Raw genomic sequence first — 8,824 nt, 5'->3', positions numbered from 1 at the left:
ACCTGCCTATATTCCGCCGTCTTTCGACGGAGGCCTATCTGGCTGCTCCTCCGCCGGCCTGTTTTGCGACTTTGGCCTACTCCTCGTCGCTCGCGGCTCGGGTTGCCTCGACCACGCCCGTCAGGTGTTCGTCCATTTGCGTCGCCGGCCATGGACTCAGACGAAGAGGAGGAGCAGATGTTCGTCGAGCTTATGCGAGAAGAGATGGCAGCCGCCGCCCAAGACCAGGAGCACATGATGATCCTCGGTTGCTTGTCAAGCATGTACGCCGGACTGGCAACTGGGTCGACGTGGTGGGTCGGCACCAGGTCGCCGGAAGTGCAAGCCGAGACAACGAATGGAGGGCTACTGCATGTTGTACGCCGACTACTTCGCCGACAATCCATTGCAGGGTGAGAGTGTTTTCCGGCGTCGTTTTCGGGATGAGCGAGAAAACTATTTCGCAAATTGTGTATGCCATCCGAGACTTTGACCCCTACTTCGGATGCAAGGCGGATTGCACTGGTTTGGTTGGATTTTCGTCACCGTGAAGTGCACGAGTGGCTATGAGGATGCTGGCGTATGGAGCTCCCGGTGATGGTGCAGATGACTATCTTCGGATGGCGGAGTCCACCGCCCTTGATTGTTTCTAGCGGTTCTGCAGGGCCATCATAGCAGTGTTCGGGGACTTTTACTTGAGATCACCCATTGTCGAAGACACTCAGAGGATCCTTGCAACAAATGAAGCTAGGGGTTTTCCAGGGATGCTTGGAAGCATTGACTGCATGCATTGGAAATGGAAGAACTGTCCGTTTGCATGGCAGGAAATGTACAAGGGTCACAAAAACGGCTGCACTGTGATACTTGAAGCAGTGGCTACCCATGATCTATGGTTTTGGCACTCTTTTTTTGGTATGCCTGGATCCAACAATGACATCAACGTCCTAAACTGCTCCCCGATCTTTTCCAAGCTTGTTGAGGGTCATGCTCCCCCGGTGAACTATGTGATCAATGGTCGGCACTACAATAAAGGATACTACCTTGCGAGACGGTATCTATCCAAAGTGGGCAACATTTGTGAAGACTATCTCGAAACCTAGCACCCCCAAACTTTGCGAGTTTGTGAAGAAACAAGAAGCTTGCCGAAAAGACGTCGAGCGTGCATTTGGTGTCCTCCAGCAGAGATTTGTCGTCGTCCGGTTCCCCGCTATGACTTGGTCCAAAGATCAGATGTGGGAGGTGATGAACTGATGTGTGTGCCTACACAATATGATTATTGAAAATGAGCGAAAACATCCGGTTCCTCTTGCTGAGCAACAAGCACCATATGAGAGAGAGGGACCTCTTGCACAGCCTAATCACCAGGTGCCTCCATCATGGGCCGCCTTCATTGCTATGCGCCAGGAGATCCGAGACTCTACAATGCATCAACAACTGCAAGATGATCTGGTGGAGCACATATGGACGCTCCGAGGCAACGCCAACACCGACGCCAACTAGTGTGTCTTTATTTATTTGTTTCAAAACTTGTGAAATTGTGTGCTTCATTTGTTTCAGCACTTGTTAAACATTGTACTGATTTTCGCCCAATTTGCTTCAGCAGTTTTCTGAATCTTGTTCGCCGAACTTGTTAAATTTTATGTCGAATTTGATTGAAATATGTCAAATGCCCCAAGTTGGGGGTGTCCTGCCGGGGGGACGGCTGGAACTTCGGCGCTCCCCAGGCCTAATTTTCCTCCAATCCGGACGAAACTTTCGCCGGATTTGGGCGTGGGGAGCGCCAACGAGTGGAGATGCTCTTACCCCGAGAGGTAGGCTTCCCAAATTTTTTCGTCTGTGAGATCAAACCACAAGCAGAGTGGCCGGATAAGGAGCTGGTGGCCGCTCATCCCTGCCAGGATACCCGGACCATTTTTTGCAAATAGGATACCTGCAAAGGGGATTAAATCGAGAACAATCAAAACATTAGGGTCAGCGTCGACTTGCAGGCCCGGAGCCGCATCACCGTGAAGAAAGGAAGATGAGCGCAACCTTGTGTCGGCGGCGAATCGAGAGCTCAACCTATCCCATCTCCTCTAGCTTAGCAACGCCGGACCTCACACTGTCACACATAGTCTCCACGCGAACCGACAGAACAACGATATCTGACACTTGCAAACGGAGGCGAAAAGTCTTGCACGGAAGCACCTCCCAAGTCCACCAGCGGCAAAACGGTAACACACCGCGAGGGCCCCAGCCAGATCGCGACGTCCCGAGCAACCATAGGACACCGGAACCCTGGGAGATTAGAGCTCTTAGACTATCCACAATGGGAATATCATAAGTAGTATCATGCATTCCATGCATGCAAAATGCTGATGTGGCAGTGCAATTAAGGATAAGAGAGGGGGTACTAGTATCATAGGTAGATACTGTATCATAGCAAATACTACTAGAAAAATTAATATCAAGTAAGTCTTGTACATATATTTGCATTGAGATTTTACAAACAATTAATATATGAAAACTATGATACTAGTATATGATACCATGCATTGTAAAGATAATAACATGTAGTAGCACTAGTGGAAAACAGGGCTTCCGTGGGAGCCTTTTGTCGCGGGCGCGCCTGCACCCGCGACAAATGGCCTGGCCACGTCGCCCCGAAACCATGTGGAGCGCGCGGAGGCTTTTGTCGCGGCCTTTGTCGCGGGCCGTATTACGACCCGCGACAAAAGGGGTAGGAGCGACGTGGCCACCCCTTTTGTCGCGGGTCGTAATACGGCCCGCGACAAAATGTCCCCCCTATATATATAGAAGCAGCCAGCCACCCCCCACCTCATTTTTTCCTTGGTGGTGAAGGTGGAGGTGTATGCTAGCTCATTTTTTCTACATGTGCACAAGAGGTGTTTGATGGAATGCTTGTGAGAGGGATGCCACTTGGTTTTATTTGATAAGATTTCTCCTTTTTTTGATCCTAAAAGGTTAGCAACTATTTTCTCGACTATATATATATGCATAGTCCGTACAATACTAATTTTAGCAAGGTGATTGCATCTGATACATATATAATTGTACTTATGATGCAGATGAGTCATCCATGGATGTACGGTAACCGATGTGCCCCGCTTTCAGAGAGGGCGTGAATTCTTTCCTGCTTGTGGCCGAGGCCAACAAGTCGAAGCAAGGTTTTATGTGCTGTCCATGTCTAAAATGTAAGAACGAGAAGGATTACTCTTGCTCAAGAGACATTAAGAGCCACACCGCTTCGGTTTGGATTCATGTCCAGCTATAATGTTTGGACCAAGCACGGAGAAGAAGGGGTTATGATGGAAGACGGCGATGAGGAAGAAGATAATGATGACCGAGCACCGATCTATGTTCTCTGAATGCTTTGATACCGCAATGGACGACAATGAAGAAGAAGGAGGTGAAGAACAGGCATCGAGATGATCCCGTTGATGATGATCTTCGTCGGGCCATTTCGATGCAAGAAGAGAGCTGTGGCACGGATAAGGAGAGGTTGCGGTTCGACAAGATGTTAGAGGACCACCACAAATTGTTGTACCCGGGTTGTGAAGATGGGCATAGAAAGTCTGGGTAGCATATTGGAATTGCTGAAATGGAAGGCGAGAGGTCGGTGTAACTGACTCGGGATTTGAGAAATTGATGATAATATTAAAGAAAGTCTGTTTCCAAGAAATAATGAATTGCCCGTCGGTACATATGAAGCAAAGAAGCTTGTCTGCCCTCTAGGATTAGATGTGCGGAAGATACATGCATGCATTAATGATCGTATCCTCTACCGCGGTGAGAAGTACGAGAATTTGAATAAATGCCCGATATGTGGTGCATTGCGGTATAAGATCGAAAAGATGACCCTGGTGATGTTGAGGGCGAGCCACCCGGGAAGAGGGTTCTGCGAAGGTGATGTGGTATGCTCCAATAATACCACGGTTGAAACGTTTGTTCGAAACAAAGAGCATGCCAAGTTGTTGCGATGGCACATGGAAGAACGTAAGAAAGACGCGATGTTGAGGCACCCCGCTGATGGTCGGCGGTGGAGAAACATCGGGAGAGAGTTTCCGGATTTTGCGAGGTGAGGCAAGGAACTTATACTTTGGTCTAAGTACGGATGGCATGAATCCTTTTGGGGAGCAGAGCTGCGAGTCACAGCACCTGGCCCGTGACTCTATGTATCTACAACCTTCCTCCTTGGTTGTGCATGAAGCGGAAGTTCATTATGATGCCGGTGCTTATCCAAGGCCCAAAGCAACCGGGCAACGACATTGATGTGTACCTAAGACCATTAGTCGATGAACTTTTGGAGTTGTGGGCCAAACCAGGTGTACGTGTGTGGGATGAGCACACGGAGCAAGAATTTGACCTACGAGCGTTGCTATTCGTAACCATCAATGATTGGCTCTGCTCTCAGTAACATTTCGGGACGGACGAACAAAGGATACAATGCATGCACACACTTGTTTAGATGAGATCGAAAGTAAATATTTGGGAAAAAGCAGAAAAGTTGTGTACCCGTTCAATCGTCGTTTCCTTCCGCGCAAGCATCCCTTAAGGAAAAAAGGCAAGCATTTCGATGGCGAGGAAGACCGCCGTCCGAAGCCTGTCCCCCGTAGTGGTGCTGATATATTTGACATGGTCAAGGATTTAAATGTTATCTTTGGAAAGGGTCCAGGCAGTCGACCTGTTCCGAAAGACGATGACGGACACGCGCCCATGTGGAAGAAGAAATCTATTTTCTGGGAGCTAGAATATTGGAAAGTCCTGGAAGTCCGCTCCGCAATCGACGTGATGCACCTGACCAAGAATCTTTGTGTGAATATTCTAGGTTTTCCGGGCGTGTATGGAAAGACAAAAGATACAACGAAGCACGGGAGGACCGGGAACTTCATAAAGGACGAAACGGCAATCATCCAGGGCGGTTTGTAGGGCCTGCCAGCTATGCTCTTACCAAACAAGAGAAGGAGATCTTTTTTGAAGCCCTATTCAGTATCAAGGTTCCGTCTGGTTTCTCGTCGAATATAAAGGGGATAGTAAATATGAAGGAGAAAAAATTCCGGAACCCGAAGTCCCATGACTCGTCACGTGCTTATGACACAATTGCTTCCGATTGCATTGAGGGGACTTCTACCGAGAAAATGTTCGACTAGCCATTGTGAAGATATGTGCATTCCCGAACGCAATTTCTCGAAGGTAATGGATCCGAAACTTTGTCGGGATTACAGGAAGATGTGGTCCAATGTCTTGTCGGCTTCGAGTTGTTGTTCCCACCATCCTTCTTCAATATTATGACGCACCTCCTCGTTCACCTAGTTGAAGAGATTAGAATTCTCGGTCCTGTATTTCTACACAATATGTTCCCCTTCGAGAGGTTCATGGGAGTCTTAAAGAAATATGTTCATAACCGAGCTAGGCCGGAAGGAAGTATCTCAAAGGGCTACGGAACTCGAGGAGGTCATTGAGTTTTGTGTTGACTTTCTTCCCGACCTTAAGCCGATTGGTGTTCCTGAATCTCGGTATGAGGGGAGGCTGATCGGAAAAGGCACACTAGGAAGGAAAACAACGGTGTGGAGGGACAAGATTTCTTTCAATCAAGCGCACTACACGGTTCTATACAATTCCAGCTTGGTGGCTCCGTACATCGAGAAACATAAGAATGTTTTACGAGAAATAAACCCGGGCCAGCCCGAGTCCTTGATTACACGTCAACACATGAATACCTTCGGCGGTTGGTTGCAAAGACATCTCATTAATGACCCATCTGCGGTGGAGCAGCTGTACTTGTTGGCCAGGTTACCATCTTCAAACATATGTACATTCCAAGGGTACGAGATAAATGGGAATACATTTTACACGATCGACCAAGATAAAAAGAGCACCAACCAAAACAGCGGTGTCCGCTTCGATGCAACAGACGAGAATGGGCAGACCACCACATATTATGGATACATAGAGGAGATATGGGAACTTGACTATGGTCCCACTTTTAAGGTCCCTTTGTTTCGGTGCAAATGGGTGAAGCTCAGCGCTATACATATTGACGATAAGTACGGTATGATAACAGTGGATCCCAACAATCTTGCGTACACGGACGAGCCTTTTGTCCTAGCCAGCGAGGTGGCTCAAGTTTTCTACGTGAAGGACATGTCTAGCAAATCAAGAAAAAGAAATCAACAAAAGAATACATCAATCGAGGAGCCAAAGCGCCACATAGTTCTTTCGGGGAAAAGAAACATCGTGGGAGTGGATGACAAGACAGACATGTCAGAAGATTATAATAAGTTTAAAGAAATTCCGCCCTTCACGGTGAAAATTGACCCAAGCATCTTGCTAAATTGTGAAGATTCTCCATGGCTACGGCGTAGAAGATCACAACACTAGATGGCGATGTAATAATGTATTCTTCATATATAGTTCCCAAGACAATCTCTACATTTATGTAATAATGAAGATTAAACTGTGCTTGGCTTGTTGATCCGCTTGGCAAGGCGTATCGATGCTCCTTTTATAGGCACGGCACCGCTTGTACTTTGTCTTATTCCTTCGACAGGCCGTCGTGCGCTACATGCTTTATCTCATCGAGCAGTGCGTCCACCCACGCGTCCTTATCCTGCCGACAGCTTTAGTCGCGGTTGCAGCCACCAACCGTGACAAAAGGTTACCGACACATCCTTATTATCCTGCCGACATCTTTAGTCGCGGTTGCAGCCACCAACCGTGACAAAAGGCCCTCCTAGATAAGCCTCCCCAGTCTTTTGTCGCGGTTTGAGCCTCCACCCGGGATGAAAGTTTCGCGCGCCACTTCGTTCCCGCCTATTTTCTTCCCGCATTCCCGCCATTTTTCCACTATATATATGTAGGCTTGGACTCTCATATCCGCAAACCTCATCACTCTCTCCCATGGCTTCCATCGTATGTCTAACACCCCGGGAGGCGGAGGCGCTTTGCGCCTCGAACTACCCCTGCCCGCCCGGCTACCGCGTCCCGACCGGCCGGTTGCTGAGCGTCGGAGGCGTACCGGTCCCTCCTATCCCTCGTAGGTGTGCCACGCGAGATGGCCATCACGAACCACTACTATTTCGAGCTCACGCCTGAGCAGCGGAGGAATCCCCAGTGGCATCCCGACTACAGCCCGACTTGGGACAGCTTCTTCATCAATCGGCGTGAGAGGGCGGTTGCCAGGTACGAGGAGGACGGCCCTCCTCCTTCGAACTTCAACGAGGCCGGCCGTCGGATGTGGTGGCGCGGCCGGACTCTCCGGAGCGTCCCGGCCTATCGTGGCCCCCGCCTGCGCTACCCTCAATCCCAGCCCACGCGTGGTCATCCGCCGAGGTTCGACAACCGCGACCCCGATGCTAGCGACGATGACGTCGGCGACTTTGATGACTACGGTGGCGACGTGTATAGGACTAGGCACGACTATGATTGAATGGCTCCAACATTCGAATCTGGCCATGTATCTTATTTTTCGGTTGAGCTACGTACTTTAATTTCAGTTCAATCGTAATAAATTTCGTGTCAACCACTTTATTGAACAAAAACAACCGACAACGACTTTATAAACTAAATTTAAACTAATAGAACCGACAACGACTTTATTGAAATTACAATAAAATAGATAAATTACTAGTCTAGTCTCTACTCGTCGTCGGAGGTTGTCTCCGTCCAAAGGTCATCCCACCGAGGGTCGTTTTCGGTCCAAGTTGTATTCGAGTTCTCGAGCTCGAAGGCGGCGACGGCCCGGCGGTGCCGCCTCGTTGGACCTGCGTTGTGCCCTAAGGTTAGCAAAGAACGCGTCGGGGGACCGCGCCCTCCACTGGCGCATCAACTGCTCGTCGCGCTCGGCGATGGCGATCCTGCGCTGCACCTGGCGATGCCGGCGACGGTCCTCGTCGGTGACGAGGCACGGCAGTGGCGCGAGGAACTCCGCCTCCTCTAGCGATTCAACATCCGGGAAGTTCATGTCGTGCCCCGGCCGCCGAAAGCGCCACGCCGCCGCGTCGTAAGCGCGCGCCGCCTCTTCCGGCGTGTTGTACGTGCCGAGGGTGAGGCGGAAGCCACCGGCGCGTATCTCGGCGGTGAACCTACCGCTCGGATGCACTCGAACGCCACGGAAACCGGACGCCCCTCGACGACATGGAGGCATCCCGGAGATGAATGAGCGGAGGCGGTGGCGACGTGTGGTTGCGCCCGCACTCGTCGCTCTATATAGTGCACGCGGGGCATGGCACGTGTCAGCGGTGGCTACACGTCGCACGCCGGCGTCGGCGGGGTGAGGCACGTGTCAGCGTGTGGCTACACGTCGCACGCCGGCGTCGGCGGGGCGAGGCACGTGTCAGCGCGCGGTGGCTACACGTCGCACGCCGGCGTCGGCGGGGCGAGGCACGTGGAAGCGGCGGCGGCATGTGGCGAGGCACGTGTAAGCTACGGGTACACACGTCGCACGCGGGCAGCGACGGGGCGAGGCACGTGGAAGCGGCGGCGACACGTGGCGAGGCACGTGTAAGCCACGGCTACACACGTCGCACGCCGGCGGCCGACGGAGCGAGGCGCGTGGAAGAGGCGGCGACACGTGGAAGAGGCGGCGACGCGTGGAAGATGCAACTAGTTATATGGATGTCATATTCATGTTCATTGTATTTTTCCGACAAATTTTCATATATAACACTTTTCTATTTGATTTACCATTTAAAAGTTATTGAAATAAGAAAAAACAAAAAAGGAAAAAAGAAAAAAGAAAAAAAACAGAGCTGATCCGTGTCCAAGCTGCTCCGGGCCGTTGGATTCAAACGGCCGGAGCCGTTGGATGCGGAGTGCCACGGATCGGCCAAAAGGGCCTTTAGTC

General features: G+C 50.6%; 1 pseudogene; it reads left to right on the top strand.

Moving 5' to 3' along the window:
• The first annotated feature begins 349 nt into the window (after positions 1-349).
• LOC124654907 overlaps positions 350-8,824 on the top strand; it is an 89,165-nt pseudogene continuing 80,690 nt past the window's right edge.

The sequence above is a fragment of the Lolium rigidum genome, chromosome 5 (assembly GCF_022539505.1).
Source record: "Lolium rigidum isolate FL_2022 chromosome 5, APGP_CSIRO_Lrig_0.1, whole genome shotgun sequence".
Classification (NCBI taxonomy): domain Eukaryota; kingdom Viridiplantae; phylum Streptophyta; class Magnoliopsida; order Poales; family Poaceae; genus Lolium; species Lolium rigidum.
The sequence above is the reverse complement of the archived record's forward strand: the minus strand, read 5'-3'. Positions and strand labels throughout refer to the sequence as shown.